This window comes from Rhinoraja longicauda, chromosome 7 (assembly GCF_053455715.1).
Source record: "Rhinoraja longicauda isolate Sanriku21f chromosome 7, sRhiLon1.1, whole genome shotgun sequence".
Lineage (NCBI taxonomy): Eukaryota > Metazoa > Chordata > Chondrichthyes > Rajiformes > Arhynchobatidae > Rhinoraja > Rhinoraja longicauda.
This window is the reverse complement of record NC_135959.1, coordinates 51,539,828-51,555,679: the sequence shown is the minus strand read 5'-3', so window position 1 is coordinate 51,555,679 and position 15,852 is coordinate 51,539,828. Positions and strand designations below refer to the sequence as shown.

General features: G+C 43.2%; 2 protein-coding genes and 1 long non-coding RNA gene across 5 annotated transcripts in view; 2 read left to right on the top strand and 1 right to left on the bottom strand.

The window, feature by feature from the left end:
- mrps9 (mitochondrial ribosomal protein S9) overlaps window positions 1–15,852 on the top strand; it is a 179,251-nt gene that overhangs the window by 15,037 nt on the left and 148,362 nt on the right. The gene's annotated exons all lie outside the window — the stretch shown is intronic.
- pou3f3b (POU class 3 homeobox 3b) overlaps window positions 1–15,852 on the top strand; it is a 67,224-nt gene that overhangs the window by 12,328 nt on the left and 39,044 nt on the right. The window contains exon 2 of one of the 2 annotated variants that reach the window (XM_078402587.1): window positions 1,824–1,867. The exons of the other annotated variant lie outside the window; for it this stretch is intronic. The gene's annotated coding sequence lies outside the window, so the exon portion shown is untranslated. Of the gene's footprint in view, window positions 1–1,823; window positions 1,868–15,852 lie in introns of those variants that run through there. 2 annotated transcript variants of the gene reach the window in all.
- Window positions 6,209–15,852, bottom strand: part of LOC144595284 (uncharacterized) — a 100,724-nt gene continuing 91,080 nt past the window's right edge. The window contains exons 4-6 of one of the 2 annotated variants that reach the window (XR_013547479.1): window positions 8,860–9,017; window positions 7,582–7,780; window positions 6,209–6,584 (exon numbers count right to left, since the gene is read on the bottom strand). This is a non-coding gene — a long non-coding RNA (uncharacterized LOC144595284). Of the gene's footprint in view, window positions 6,585–7,581; window positions 7,781–8,859; window positions 9,018–13,515; window positions 13,963–15,852 lie in introns of those variants that run through there. The other variant, XR_013547480.1, reaches the window with a different exon arrangement.

Here is a 15,852-nt window from a genome sequence, read left to right as displayed (position 1 = left end):
ATTCTGAAATGCCCAAACGTTATCACAGCCAATACGCAGGTAAATACTTGAAATTAAGCTGTAAACAATCTATTGCATTCGCCTTCTGCTTGGACAATCCTGCTGGAACTAATATGTATCTAAAATTATATCCATACATTCTCTTCCCCATATTGTAAGATTCAGCCTGTAAAAAATACCATCTAACTTCTTGACTTTACTGTGCTACAAATATTGAATACAATTGAAATAACAAAAGTTCTATTAGCTGGAGAAATAGTAATGCGAAATAGATTGCTCAATTAATCAAATGGACTATTGTATCACGAAAATTGCACATGTTTCAGTGTATATAAAATAAGTCGAACTTCTGTTTAAATATGAAACCATGAAACACTTGAGTGTGAAAGAAGATCGCAGGTGAAATGGGGCACTGCAGATTCTGGAGTCACGAGCAAAGCACAAAGCGCTGGAGGAACTCTGCGGGTCAGGCAACATCCGTGGAGAGAATGGACAGGCAACGTCTCGGGTCAGGAATCTTCTGATAGCAGGTGACTTGCGATTGTAGCGACTCCTAGTTTTAAATGAAATCAGTGTCTAAGCTCAAGATTACGAAGGGAGCCATCGTTGGTTATTTGTCTTTAACTAATTCTGTTTAACATACCATTTCAGCAGTAGAGTTGAATGCATGCTCCGACTTAATACATTTATGTATTTGCTTTTTGTTCTAGACTAACCCGATTTTTAATTCATTTCATTTTCGCTTCGGTTCTCACCATATTCATTGGGCAGCGAATACGTGCAAGGCCACGAGAATTGGGACGCCTAAGGGAGGGAGGGGTGAGGATGCTTGGTCAATAGTTGTTGCAAAGCGCTTGCGCGCGACGAAAGGCCTCCTTATAGTGGTGTGAGTGTTTGGATTCAAGATTATCTCGTGGTTTGAGGGATGGGATTGTACTGGTAGCAGTGCTGCACTGGCCGCGAACATTAAAAAACACGTGCATGTGGAGAGACCGTGATACCAAAATCACATGCACCAATCGAGTAAATTGGAGCAATCACAGTGTACACTGCCTCGATGTACTATTTCTATACACTTGTACTGTATCTAAAATGTCCTTATGTACAGTAATACGTGTGTTGAACTGTATGCAAAAATGAATCTCACTGTACCCTCGGTACGTGACAATAAAGTACCATTGAATCATTGGATAGAACACCTCGATCGAACCACACCCCTGACCATTTAAAGAACATCATTACTAAACTGTTTTACACGTGTATTAGCGATATCTATGTTGATTATCCTTTGGATAAATCGCCAAAAGAAAGTGTTTGACCAGGTTTAAGTCATGCTCGAACGCCTTGATTTACTCTGTATCATATTTTGTGTGTTATCTAGAAGTATGCATTTATTTATTACAGAATGTGTAGGGAGGAACTCCAGATGCTGGTTTATACCGAAGATAGACACAGAATGCTGGAATAACTCACCGGATCAGGGGAGGTTTCCCTCTCGAAACCTCTCCCCTGACTCTCAGTCTGAAGAAGGGTCTCGACCCGAAGTATCACCTATCCCTTTTCCCCAGCGATGCTGCCTGGCCCGCTGAGTTACTCCAACATTTTGTGTATATCTATATATTACAGGATATAGGCGTCAGAGGGAAGACCAGCATCTATTGGCTTCCCAAATGGCTGGCTGAGCTATTTCACAGTCAACAATATACGGTGTTGCAGTGCTAATGTTTTAGGTGCCGGAGCTGTCACTGGTGCCGGAGCGGCCGCTGTTAAATTCCCCGCTAGTTAAAATTTCCCACTGTTTATTTTGGCTTTTCTTTTAACAGAGGTGAGCTCCAGCAGCAATACACCCCTGACAATATAAACCAGACCAGGTAAGGATTGCAAATTTCCCTCCCGAGCGGACATTAAAGGAATCCAACTGGATCGATACCTTCATGGACACATTAGACTTCCAGTATTTTAGTTTTAAATTCCATATGATGATCGGATTTTAAATTCCACGACTGCCATGTTTAGAATTTCAACTCGGGTCGGTTGATTTCCAGACCATTAATTACCCAGTGCGTACCCATCCGAACCTTGCTGTCGCGTTTATTCATCTCCCTTTGTACACATGCTACATAAAGGCAGATAAGGGCCCGACCAGCCGTGTTCCTGCAGCACCTCGACTGTACTGACCCTTCTGACATGCAGCACCAAGCGGTCGTAATTGTTCTCCTGTCGGTTGGTTGAGCCTCTCACAAGCAGAAGAGTCGTGATAAAGGATTCTGAAACCGCTTGCCTGAAATCACGTCACTGCGCTTTCTTTCTTCAGGTGCTGAATGAGGGCGTCGCAGGCAAACAGAACATTTATCGTACATCCATAGTTTCACCCTTGAGAGCAGGTGATGGCAAACAGCCTCCTTGAGCCGCTGCTTGTAGCGGAGATACTTCCACGGTACACTTGGTTAGGCGGGTTTTGTACGAAACAGGCCCTTCGGCCCACCGCGTCCTCGCCGAGCAGAGATCGGCCTGACACTAGTTCTATCCCACACATTTGGGGTCAATTTACAAAACCAACTGCCATGCAAACCTGTACGTCTTTGGAGTGTAGCATGAAACCAGAAGACCCGGAGAAAACCCACGCGGTCACAGGAAGAACGTCCAAACCCCCGTACAGACAGCACCTGAGTCAGGATTAAACCCGGGTCTCTACCGCTGCGCCACTGTGCCGCCCACAATTCTGGGATTTGGTCCTAGCGACCCAGCAGAGGTCTTTTTAAATTTCAAATGGTATTTAGTTCGAAGGGGAGAGTAGTATTGGTTGGTTCGTACCAAGCTGGGGAGGGCTGTTGATTTGGGTGGAGATTCAGTGAGATATATTCTGATGGTATTTTGGAAACACTTCACTATGCTCATCGCCTGTTATGACCGATCTCTCAGGTTTTCTGCGCCCTCTACTATACTACTAAAGCTCCTAACAGCGAGTATGGCAGCTTCACGACAACCAAGTAATCTAGTCTTCACAAACCATGAAGTGTTGAACAACAAATTCCCAACAACCATAGATATTTACCCTGTATTATAAATGCCCCGCATGGTTTGTGGCCTCTCGGACAAGTTCTAATTTATATATTATAGGACTGTGTTAGGATGTGGGAGTTGTTTATGTACTGCACACCGAATGGATTCATATAATATGTGAAATGTATAGAATGATACTTGTAATGTTAGAACATTATAGTGTGAACAATATTCTATACTCCATGCGAAATCGTATGTAAATTCGTACCTGAAAAGGCAAGGAGCTGCCTTCGCATTGCAGAAACTCGGGTTATGACGACACACTTTTGCGGTAGTGTTGCTGCCTTACAGCGCCAGACCCGGTTTCGATCCTGAGTATGGGTGATGTCTGTATGGAGTTTGCACGTTCTCCCTGTGACCGCGTGGGTCTGCTCCGGGTTCTCTAGTTTCCTCCCACGTCCCAGAGAGGTTCATTGGTCTCTGTTAATTGTCCCTAATGTGTATGATAGAACTAGTGTACGGGTGACCGTTGGTCGGTGCGGGCTCTGTGGGCCGAAGGGCCTGTTTTCACGCTGCATCTCTAAGCTAAATTAAACTAAATTAAAACGACAATGTTATTTAATAAGAATAGATGGCACCTATGTGGCGGTACATAGAATATACCGCTTTGTGGTATGTCCAGACCATGTTCCATTCAAACCTGGAGTTATTGAGCAAAGTTACCTTTACATTATGCAAAGTGTGGTACACACATTATAAGAAACCGCGTTGGACTGAAGAAGGGTCTCGACCCGAAACATCATCCATTCCTTCTCTCCCGAGATGCTGCCTGACCAGCTGAGTTACTCCAGCATTTTGTGTCTACCATAACGAACCGTGTATTCGCAGACAGGATTTCCCAATGACAGGATGGTACAGAGTTGGAACTTGCATTGGACCATGTGAACAATGAAATTGAATGTACAGTGTCCTCCATAATGTTTGGGACAAAGACCCATCATTTATTTATTTGCCTCTGTACTCCACAATTTGAGATTTGGAATAGAAAAAATCACATGTATTTAAAGTGCACATTGTCAGATTTAATAAAGGCAATCTTTAAACATTTTGGTTTCACTATGTAGAAATTACAACAGTGTTTATACATAGTCCCCCCATTTCAGGGCACCATAATGTTTGGGACACAGCAATGTCATGTAAATGAAAGTAGTCATGTTTAGTATTTTGTTGCATATCCTTTGCATGCAATGACTGCTTGAAGTCTGCGATTCATGGACATCGTCGGTTGCTGGATGTCTTCTCTGGTGATGCTCTGCCAGGCCTGTATTGCAGCCATCTTTAGCTTATGCTTGTTTTGGGGGCTAGTCCCCTTCCGTTTTCTCTTCAGCATATAAAACGCATGTTCAATTGGGTTCAGATCGGGTGATTGACTTGGCCACTCAATAATTGATAATTTTTAAGCTTTGAAAAACTCCTTTGGTGCTTTATCAGTATGTTTGGGATCATTGCCTTGCTGTAGAATGAACTGCCGGCCAATGAGTTTTGAGGCATTTGTTTGAACTTGAGCAGATAGGATGTGTGTATACACTTCAGAATTCATTATGCTGCTACCATCAGCAGTTGTATCATCAATGAAGATAAGTGACCCAGTACATTCAGCAGCCATACATGCCCAGGCCATAACACCCCCACCACCGTGTTTCACAGATGAGGTGGTATGCTTTGGATCTTGGGCAGTTCCTTCTCTCCTCCATACTTTGCTCTTGCCATCACTCTGATATAAGTTAATCTTCGTCCCATCTGTCCACAAGACCTTTTTCCAGAACTGTGGTTGCTCTTTTAAGTACTTCTTGGCAAACTGTAACCTGGCCATCCTATTTTTGCGGCTAACCAGTGGTTTGCATCTTGCAGTGTAGCCTCTGTATTTCTGTTCATGAAGTCTTCTGCAGACATTGGTTATTGACAAATCCACACCTGACTCCTGAAGAGTATTTCTGATCTGGCGGACAGGTGTTTGGGAATTTTTCTTTATTATAGAGAGAATTCTTCTGTCATCAACTGTGGAGGTCTTCCTTGGCCTGCCAGTCCCTTTGCGATTAGTAAACTCACCAGTGCTCTCTTTCTTCTTAATGATGTTCCAAACAGTTGATTTTGGTAAGCCTGAGGTTTGGCTGATGTCTCCAACAGTTTTATTTTAGTTTCTCAGTCTCATAATGGCTTCTTTAACTTTCATTGGCACAATTTTGGTCCTCGTGTTGATAAACAGCAATAAAGGTTTCCAAAGGTGATGGAAAGACTGGAGGAAAGACTAGGTGCTGAGAGCTCTTTTATACCTGCATTAAGGAGGCATTTAAACACACCTGACCAATTACAAAGCCATGTGTCCCAAACATTATGGAGCCCTGAAATGGGGGGACTATGTATAAACACAGCTGTAATTTCTACATGGTGAAACCAAAATGTATAAAAATACCCTTTAATAAAATCTGACAATGTGCACTTTAACCACATGTGATTTTTTTTTTCCTATTACAAATGTCAAATTGGGGCGTACAGAGGCAATTAAATAAATGATGGGTCTTTGTCCCAAACATTATGGAGGGCACTGCAGTACCAACAATCATACAACATAGCCTATGGGGGATAGTTTCATATAGACTAAAATAAACGGTATCACATTGACTTGTATCTTTCCATGCAGTTCAGAATGCCTTAATAATAACCCTCTACTATTTTTCTAGTAACACTCTGGAATGGATGTCTGAGATTAATAAGCATGACGGCATATACCTGGATCGATTGTGTCAGAACTGTGCTGCCAAATACAGTTGGTGAACTATCCATGCGGTGTGCCACTAGACAACAACCATTTCAGATACGCACAAGGCCTGGTATTGTCCGTCAATTAAAACCTAACCTTAGGTTTTCTTTAGTTTCAATAGACTTTTAACCATTGAGCAGTTATTATGAGGAAAGTGGCGCTTACTTGCCTAAGCGGTGCTGCACGTAGAACTTTGCGAATTTCTCAGCGGCGCATATCTGTGAATTTCCAAGGAATAAAATGTAGGGGAACTATATATTCCGGAAAAGGTAAAGCTCTCACTTAATTCATTGATATACTGACATTTTAGTTACCATAGATAATTAGTCAAGATTCAAGATTGTTTATTGTCATATGTCCCAGATAGAAAAATGAAATTCCCACTTGCAGCAGCACAACAGAATATGCAAACATTGTACACTGTAAACAATATAATAAATGAGAAAAAAGTTCAGTGTGTATATATATATATAAACATACTCACATATACACATATCTACATATCATACATACACACACACGTAGACACACGCACACAGGCACACACGCATACGTACACGAAACACAAACAAACATTATAATACAATAATAATAACAATAATAGTCTCTGTAGTTCAGAACTTGTAGTGTTTGATAGCCTAATGGCTGTAGGGAAGAAGGAAGCTGGTCCTGAACGAGGACGTTACAGTTTTCAGGCTCCTGTACCTTCTTCCCGATGGCAGGAGGTACAATATATATCATTTTTTGTCAAAAAGCGTATCTGCGGAGAGAAAAGGCCATTTAAAGATCAACAAAGTGGGTTTCATGTGGCAGCACATGTGATGGGCAAGATGTTAAATGATAATGTCAAGTGTGCATTTACCGGGGAGAAGAGCATGGGTGCAAGGGAACTCGGGGGAAAATAACAATGATGTTTGAAGATAGTCCACATTACAGACGTGGAGGTGCTGGAAGTCTTAAAATCCGGCAAGGTAGATAAATACTCGTGACTTGGTTAAGTGTATTCGAGGACATTCTGGGAAGCTAGGGAAGAAATACCAGAGTCCCTGGAAGAGATTTGTATAGTCGATATCAACCGAGGATGTGCCGGAAAACGGGCTAATTTTGTGCCTCTATTGTAGAAAGACTGCAATGAAACACTTGGCAATTATAGTCCAGTGAGTTCAACATCAGTGGAGTAACCTATTAGAGGAGAATCTGAGGGATTGGTCTACGGAGGGAAGGGGGGGGGGGCGATTAGGGATAGCCAGCATGGTATTGTGGGTGGGTATCCTGTTTGATCTATTCTTTTCTTTTTGAAGAGGCGACCAATAAATTGATGAGTAGACATTATCTACATCGACTTTAACATGGCCGTTGTCAACGTACCGCACGGTAGGTTGGTTCAGAAGCTTAGATCACATGGGTTCTCGTACGAGCTAGCCAATTAGATGGGAAAGTAGGAAACAAAGAGTGATGGGAGAAGGTTGTTTTGTTTTCCAGACTGCTGGCGCGTAACAAGTGGTGTACCGCGGGGATCGGTGCTGGGTCAACTGTTGTTCATCGTGCACATTAACAATTTTGATCTAAACATGTGTCATGGTTGGTATATTTGTGGATCGCACTAAAATTTGTGGTATAGTGGGCAGAGAAAAATTTCAATGTTTCCAACAGGATTTGATCAACTGGGCCAATCGGCCGAGGTATGGCGTGGTAGGGTTTAATTTAGATAAACGCGATATGTTGCATTCTGCAGGACAAACCAGAACATGACTTACTAGTTCAATGATGGGGCCGTGGAGAGTGTGGTAGAAAAGAGAGACCTTGGGGTACAGGTGCATAGTTCCATGGTAGACCGAGAAAGAAAACGTTTGGCTAGCCTTCGCCAGTCACGGTATCGTGCACAGGTTCGTCATTTTACAGCCGTACAAGATGTTGGCAAGGACACATTTGGAGCACTGCGCAATTCTGGTGGCCCTGTTGTGGAAAGGAAGTCATTACATTTTAAAATGTGCAACAAGAAAAGATATACGAGAATGTTACCTGATCTGAAGGGTTTGAGCTACAAGGAGAGGCTGGATACAATATTTTGTCTCTCTCTGGAGCGGAGGAGACCGAGGGGTGACATTATGTAGGTTTATAAAACCATGAGGGGGATTGATAAAATGAGCAGCCATTTATTTTTCTTCACGATAGAGGAATTAAGAACCAGAGCGTATTGGTTTAAGGTGAAAGGGAATGATTTAAAAGGGACATAAGGGATCAATGTTTTGTCACACAGGTGATGATGCCTACATGAAACGAACTGCCAGAGGAAGTGGAAGAGGAGGATACAATTACAAAATTTGAAAGACACTTAGACAAGTACATGGATAGAAAAATTTGGATGGGTATGGGCAAAGGCGGAGGCAAGGAGGGCTCGTTCGGTTAGGTAACTTGGTCAGCATGGACGAGTGAGCCGAAAGGCTTGATTCCACGCAACAAAGCTCCGTGAGTCTACGAATCAGATATATTTATTGTTCATCCGATGCTTATCTACTTACTGAAGTTTAATTTGTACGCAACCTGTCCACACAATTCAAAGTTGGACTGCTTGACCATTTTTTAAGTACAAAGCTTCTGTTTAAAGAGAGCTCAGTAGGCCAGTCTTAAAAGCCACCCCTCAACGTTCATGGAGTAAGGTTTTCAATGTCCTGGCGGGGCAGGATGGGGTTGGGTAGATGATATGGGGGAGTGGGGGGTTGCGGGAGATGAGAAGAGGGATTGGAATCTCGGGAGTCTTCTTCTTCCGTGTCCATCATTCAAATGTTACATCACTGTCATCGTCCGTCCTGAAAAGGGCGCAAGCTTCCGGCGATAATCAGTGGGGTCCTCACTTGTACAATAGACAATGGTGGTAGCAGAATTAGCTCAGGATACTTCCAATTTCCAGCCCCGCGACGTGGACGTTTCTGCTATGGGGCCACCTGGGGAGTAACCTGGGACAAACTGTGGAATGATTTGTTGGGATTTGAAGTCACTACTCAGATCTGCTCAGAAAGGATTTCCTCACTTACCGGAGGCCAACATCCGTCACATCAGTCGGTGCACGGTACAGCCGCCTCAAATGGAATGGTTGGCATTACCGCCCTGAACCATTGTCTTCAGTGGTTCCAATAACGTTGGATACATCATCAGAGCTATTCTTACCAACTGATAGGACCTGCGCCAAAATCTAAAATGTCAACGTTATTATTAACCTCGTTGGCAGTCAATGGATTAGCAATCAGATATGGCTTAAACCTGTTCTTTTGAAAAAAATATGAACACCGCATACAATGCGTTCATAAAATAACGTTGAATAATTCAGATACTTTTTTCACGTTTGAAATAATTTATTTTAAATGTTATTGTAAATTACTTTGGAACAATCATATGGTCACGAAAGAGCGATTAACCAATCATGTGGGGGAAAAACGGCGAATAAAGGATTCCTTGGACACGTAGTCTGGATGAGGCATTGCTATGTTTGCCACGTTCACACTGGTGCCAATTACACAAATTGGTGGACTAACCCAACGGGCCAGGCAGTATCTCTGGAGAACATGGATAGGAGGATTTTCACTTCCCGACCCGAAACGTGACCGATCCATGTCCTCCAGCGATGCCGCTTAGCCCGCCGGGTTACTCCAGCACTCTGTGTCTTTGTTTGTAAATCAGCATCTGCAGTTCCTTGGCTCCCCCTTTTCACCCTGTTGCCATTGTTCAAAGGGCTGTGATGAAAAATACCTGATAATTGGATGGCACCAGAGCCATCATGAATGTAGAAAATGTGAGTTTAAAGCGGTTCGTTGAATCAGAATGTAATAACGTGGATAGACAAAAAAATGCTGGTAACTCAGCAGGACAGGCAGCATCTTTGGAGAGGAGGAATGGGTGACGTTTCGGGTCGAGACCCTTCTTCAGAATTGCAGATGCTGGTTTATAATCAAAGTAGGACACAAACTCCATGTTCTCCGGGGATGCTGGGAATCAATGGGATTCAGTACATGGTAAAATCGGAGCAAGGTCATTTTGAAATGAAAGATTGAGACACAAGGAACCGCGGATGTTAGAATCTTGAATAAAACGCAACGCACTGGAGTAACTGAGCGGTCAACTGACCCCCTGAATTACTCCAACATTCTGCTTTTCAAATTAAATATTGTATTTTTATCGTTAAGACACATAAATAAATTCATTATGATAGGGATTGTGCCACCAAAGGGTCCGAGTCGGTGTAATGTCTGTGTAAAATGTCTATTGTCTATTGTCTAAAATGTAAAATAAAACAGGATAGAAAATGTAGGGAACATACAACAATCGGGCAGCATTTGTAGAAAGAGGAACAGAGTTCACCTTGTTGATGTATGGTCTTGATTTGAAACATTAATTTTGTTGCTCCTTCCACGGATACTGCCTGACCTGCTGAATGTTTCCAGCATTCTCTGTTTGCATTTAAGATTTGCAGCAGCTATTATTTTTTCATATTCATTCCAGTAGTCTAATATCCAGGGCCGTGTCATTCCTGCATTTAATACACCAAGTTTGTAAAACTTGGGATACTACAAGGGACTGGGTGGGACCGGAGGAATCGCAGATACTGGTTTATATCAAAGAAAGACACAAACCCTATGTTCTCCGGAGATGCTGCCTGCCCCGCCGAGTTACTGCTGCATTTTATGTCTTTCGTAGAATCAGAATCTGTGGGCTCGGCGGCGTGCTTGCATAGAAAAACGAATTCATATGTGATGAAACACGAGCAGCCAAATAGGTTTTGGAACTTGAATTAAATTTGTTTTATAAAACACCAAGCTTCCGAACTTAACAGGGGCCTGAGTTTGCGGATGCATTGAGTAAGCATGATGTCGAAATGGTGCCGAGTCTACTACCACTGTTATCTCAACCAGACTCACTTCCCATCAATGACAGGCAATGCGGGCCGGCCATCACCAGCTGCGCTGATGTTCCCCTTGTTCATTTAAACGGCGACCTCCTTCATTTCCGCCCGGCAACAAGATCATGTTCATTCATTTAGTAGTCGATGGCCCATTCACTCACTGGCGACAAGCGAGGACTTGGTGATGAGGTCCCCGCTCAATGGGCATTTGAATACTTTAACTACAAGCCAAGCCGATGAAATCTCCGGTTAAAAGTTGTTAGATTTGATAATTATAATGATTTAAATTGCGCCGAATTAAACAAACGGCTCCGTTCAAATGCGCGGCCCACAACCAACATCACCAACGACTCAAAATACTCCCCAGCAGACTATCAGCGACGCGGTTGCCCCAAACGACAAGGGGAGTGAAATACGGAGTTAAAAGTAAACCTAGCCTTTGGTCTGGAGTAGTCGCCTCATTGTGGAGAAGACCATGTTGTCGTCCCTGTACTGTTTCCTTTATTCATACCTCGTGTATTAGTTACATCGTGCATCCTCATCCCACCCCAACCCCCAGCTTAGTCAGTGTTTAAGTCAGTCTCGGTCCTATGTCCTCTGTATCTTTCCCTTCGCTCTACCTATTACATTTGAGGTTGGCTTGATTGCATTTGTGTATAACATTCCCTAATTTAATTGAATAGCACGCAAAGCAATACATTACAAAACGTAAATCTAAACCAGAGAACAATTTGCAGCTTCTGTAGGCTTTCAATTCTGCTTTCACTTTGACCGGGCAAACCAGGGGTTTGCAACCCCCCTCCGTCACTTCCCTCCCTCGCCTGTGTCCACCTACCACCTGCTACGCGTTGGCCTGTGTCTCCTCTCTCGCAGCTCCCACCCCCCCCCCCCCCCCCCCACCCCCTACAATCAGTCTGAAGAAGAGTCCCGACCCGAATCGTCACCTATCCATGTTGTCCAGAGATGCTGCCTGACCCACTGAGTTACTCCAGCGCTCTGTGTCCTTACTGGTTTGCAAAGCTCTTAGTTAATCGCGGAGCAGGCAATTGCGTCCCCCGGCGTGCCTTGGTTTAAATCTCCCGCCCTCTCCCCCAACAACACAATCATCCCCTTCCCCCTTCCATTTATCCTCTCCCACTTCTCGTCTCAGCCTGGCTTACTTTGAAGTAAGCCAACTCATGTGCCAACTGTAGCATCGATTCCGAAACATGTCTTTCGGACGGGCGGGGTGATTGATGGGGGGGGGGGGGGGGGGGGACGCTCATAAAATGCGAGCGGTTGCTCTCTTCAGGCGCTTGCCACGGTCCGTTGCGGGCGCTCAGTCCGTCATCTCGACCCGCCCGCCGCACACTATTTTCACTTTTAGCATATGCGCGATGTCGCTGCGGATGGGATGTCACGAGGATATTCCTCCCGTGTCTTTAAACCTTGGCAAAGGTCAAATAAGACTGTTTGTTGTGGCGCGCGTGAATGTGGAGACGAATACATCACGTTTTATAATAACATGCTGGTTTACCCTGGTAAGGCAAATGCAGCTGACAAATTAACAGTTGCAATCAATGTTGGATACAAACAAACGAGGAAGGGCTGTTTATTCACCATTGTGCTCGTTCGCGAATCGGCAGCTTTTTATTTTAAAAATCGGCAATGCAAAGAATTGCAAATATGGTGACAAGACATGGGGAAAAAGGATGTGTGCAAATGCAAACGGCCTCGGCGTACGTCGCTGGCCCAAGGAGCGTCCGTCATTCAGGAGCCCCGAGCCTACACTGTGACAGGAAGGCCACCATTGAATACACCTTATAGACTGCGTAGGATTATAGGTCCAAGGTACAATGGTACCCACACCACTCCCCCCAATTCTGCAAAAGCATCCCTTTTCTGGTTTACATTCCCAGCCTGAGGGCTTTCTTCAGATAAAGCTCTCAAACAGAGGCGAGATCACCCACAATGTGGCAAAATTATCGGCGCCTTCTGCCTGACACTGCGGCAGCTGAAGCGAACGTGGAGCGGGGAATAAGCGACAGGGGCTATCGGTAACATCAGACTTAATACTGCACCCTTCGCAGCACGTCACATGCCCACAGCAATGACGTTCCAAGGTAAAACTCCCCGCTGATCAGCTAAACAGGCCCCTCCATATCTCAAGCAGGTGCACAGTTTACCTCTGTCTCAGATGGCTTTCGGGTATGCGTTTAGTGCAGAAACACACACACAAAATATCTCTCTTTGAAATCGTACACTCTCCAGTAGGTCGCGGCATTTGTACTGGCCGCATTAAAGGTTAAAGGTTCCCGATTGTCATATGCACCCACTGCCTGTTAGAAAGTATTTGTTGTGAGTTATTGATCGAAATATCCCGAGGTATTGTGAGAAATTATTATTTCGAGAAGCAACTTCGGGAAGTGCGTAAAACAGATCGCTGAAACAGGAGAATTTGGGTTGTGCGCTTTGCCAAAATTAAAAGCAGCCTCCAAGAAGGATAGCAGACAGCTAAAGAACGTGAGCAAAGTAAAGACAAGTACATTTCCAAATTGAAACCCCGTTTTCCAGTGAAAACAGATTGATAAACAGACAGATAGAAATATAGATAGATAGATAGATAGATAGATAGATAGATAGATAGATAGATAGATAGATAGATAGATAGATAGATAGATAGATAGATATAGATAGATAGAGATAGATATAGATAGATAGATAGATAGATAGATAGATAGATAGATAGATAGATAGATAGATAGATAGATAGATAGATAGATAGATAGATAGATAGATAAGCATCACTATTTTAATTTTTTTAACGTTCAACTTGTCATTTATTTGAATGAATACATGACACCAACGGCACTCTTGTTCAACATTAAATGCAAAGACGAGGAGTCTAGAAATAAATATCCCAATTATCCGAGATAGAAAAGCATAAATAAAAAAATTAAACGCCACGAAACGTGTCAGAAGATTAGTGTTGGTCACGATTTTCAGATTATCTGCTGTGAGCTTTCGGATGCTGTTGGAGACTGATTGACTTTGAGCTGAAGGGATTCGGTGTAAAATGAGACGAAACGTACAGATCGATGAGTGGGGATTAGAATGGATCTTCTGAGAGAGCGCGGGTTCTGACGAACAACAGCCGCTCGTTGCCAGTGGGTCTCTGAGAGTCGAAGGACACATCCCCACGTTGTAGATCCTCACCCATCCATCCCAACCCCCAGGGACTCGCCGCAGAGTTTTAAGGTATCTGTCGGAACAACAACGAAGGTGAAAGCGAGCACGTGAAGTGATACCATATGCGTTACTAGCAACGCCCGTGAGCTGCAGTCTCTGCAATCTTTCTACTTTTTTAAGTAATGTTTTATAAATAAAAGATCTCTTTAAAATACTGCCAACATTGCTATTTATTCTGCATCTACATTGCATCGATTTCACTCTGCGCCAACAAGGTAACTTTCAGTTTATTGGTCCTTAAAAGTTCATAAGTTCTAGGAGCAGAATTAGGCCATTTGACCCATCAAGTCTACTCGCCATTCAATCATGGCTGATCTAACTTTTTCTCTCAACCCCTTTCTCTTACCTTCTCCCCTTAACCCCCGATACCCTTACTAATCAAGAATCTATCAATCTCCGTCTAAAAAAAATTCCAATAACGTCCTCCACAGACGTCTGAATTCCACAATGAATGCCACAGATTCACCACCCTCTGACTGAAGATATTCCTCCTCATCTTTCTAAAGGTACGTCCTTTTATTCTGAGGTCCTAGACAATCCCACTAGTGGAAACATCCTCTCCACATCCACTCAATCCAGGCCTTTCACTATTCGTTCTCGTGACAATTATGTATATCTTCATTTGATAACTACAAGTCCCGAAATCCTCTGCTGTTTCAATGTAGCTGCTCAGGGATTTGGGACGGCCTTTATTTATCAGCGTTCACTATGACCTATCAGTATGCCACATGGCCTCCCAGTGGTTCTTTGTCCGGAAGAAACGCACCAAGACAAATCCGAAATTACCAAGTGTCAAAAAAAACCCTGTAAGATCGCCAAACCATAAAACGTCTTCCAGTCAGTCTAAAACATAATGCTAATGTAGCTATTGGGTGTACAAATCGTTGGTACGTTTCCATTGTATCTTTTTTTTTAAGTTACCCATTCTTTGTGAAATAAATAGCGAACGACGGCACTTCAAAGCTAAGAAATAAAACTTCATTCTGGAAATGTGAATGTTTGAGAAACTCGAGAAGAGCAATTCAAAAAGTCATCAACTAGTGAGATTTGATACGTTTAAAGGAGAGAATTGCTGAAAGCCACCCTCTTAAAATGTGATGATATTATTGTCCACTAGATGTTATTTAAAGATCCGCTTGCATATCTTTGTAACTTGGTGGAGTGTCCGCGACTGTTCCTTCTCAAGTGATCTCGCAGTAGAACGTAGCCGGATAGTTACTTAACGATCAAAGGGTACAATCAATAAATGATTCCGCAGGTCTATCTCTGAACTGCGTGAAAACCAGAGATTGCGGATTCAACCTTTATCTGATGCCATGGTGACCGGCTTTCTGCATTTGTGCCCTTCAGTCGGATCTTAACGCTGAGCCCGTTAAAATGCTTCGAGGTCACATCTGTCCACTCTCGCTCGTCAGCAATGTTCTACCTTTCAGTAGCAAGCTTTGTGGTGTTACCTCCTGTATTAAAACTGAGAGTCCGCCTAAATCCTTTGCACAGATTATATTTTATTGTGCTGGAAACGACCACTTGCATTGTTTAAAACTTATTTTAAGACAAATAAGTTGATAAAAAATTAGAAAAGGAAACGATACTGAAAAATCAAGACCCTGTCATTCAAATTGTTGGGCATCTCAAAAAAAAGCACGAACTGCGATTTGGAAGGTTTCTTTACCAACCACGTTAAAGCTTGTAAACCCACCTCGCATGGGTGGACGTGGTAACATTTATGTTTCGTTTATGTTACATCAAGTAATGGGTATGGGTGTGGGGGGAGGGGTGAGGCAACTAACAAAGGACCCCCCTGAATCTTTCATTGCTTTTTCGCTTACCTATCCTGGCATTTCATAGGTCATCAGAAAAACCCCCCAAAAAGTATGAAGTATGGAAACGATATTCTGCCAAA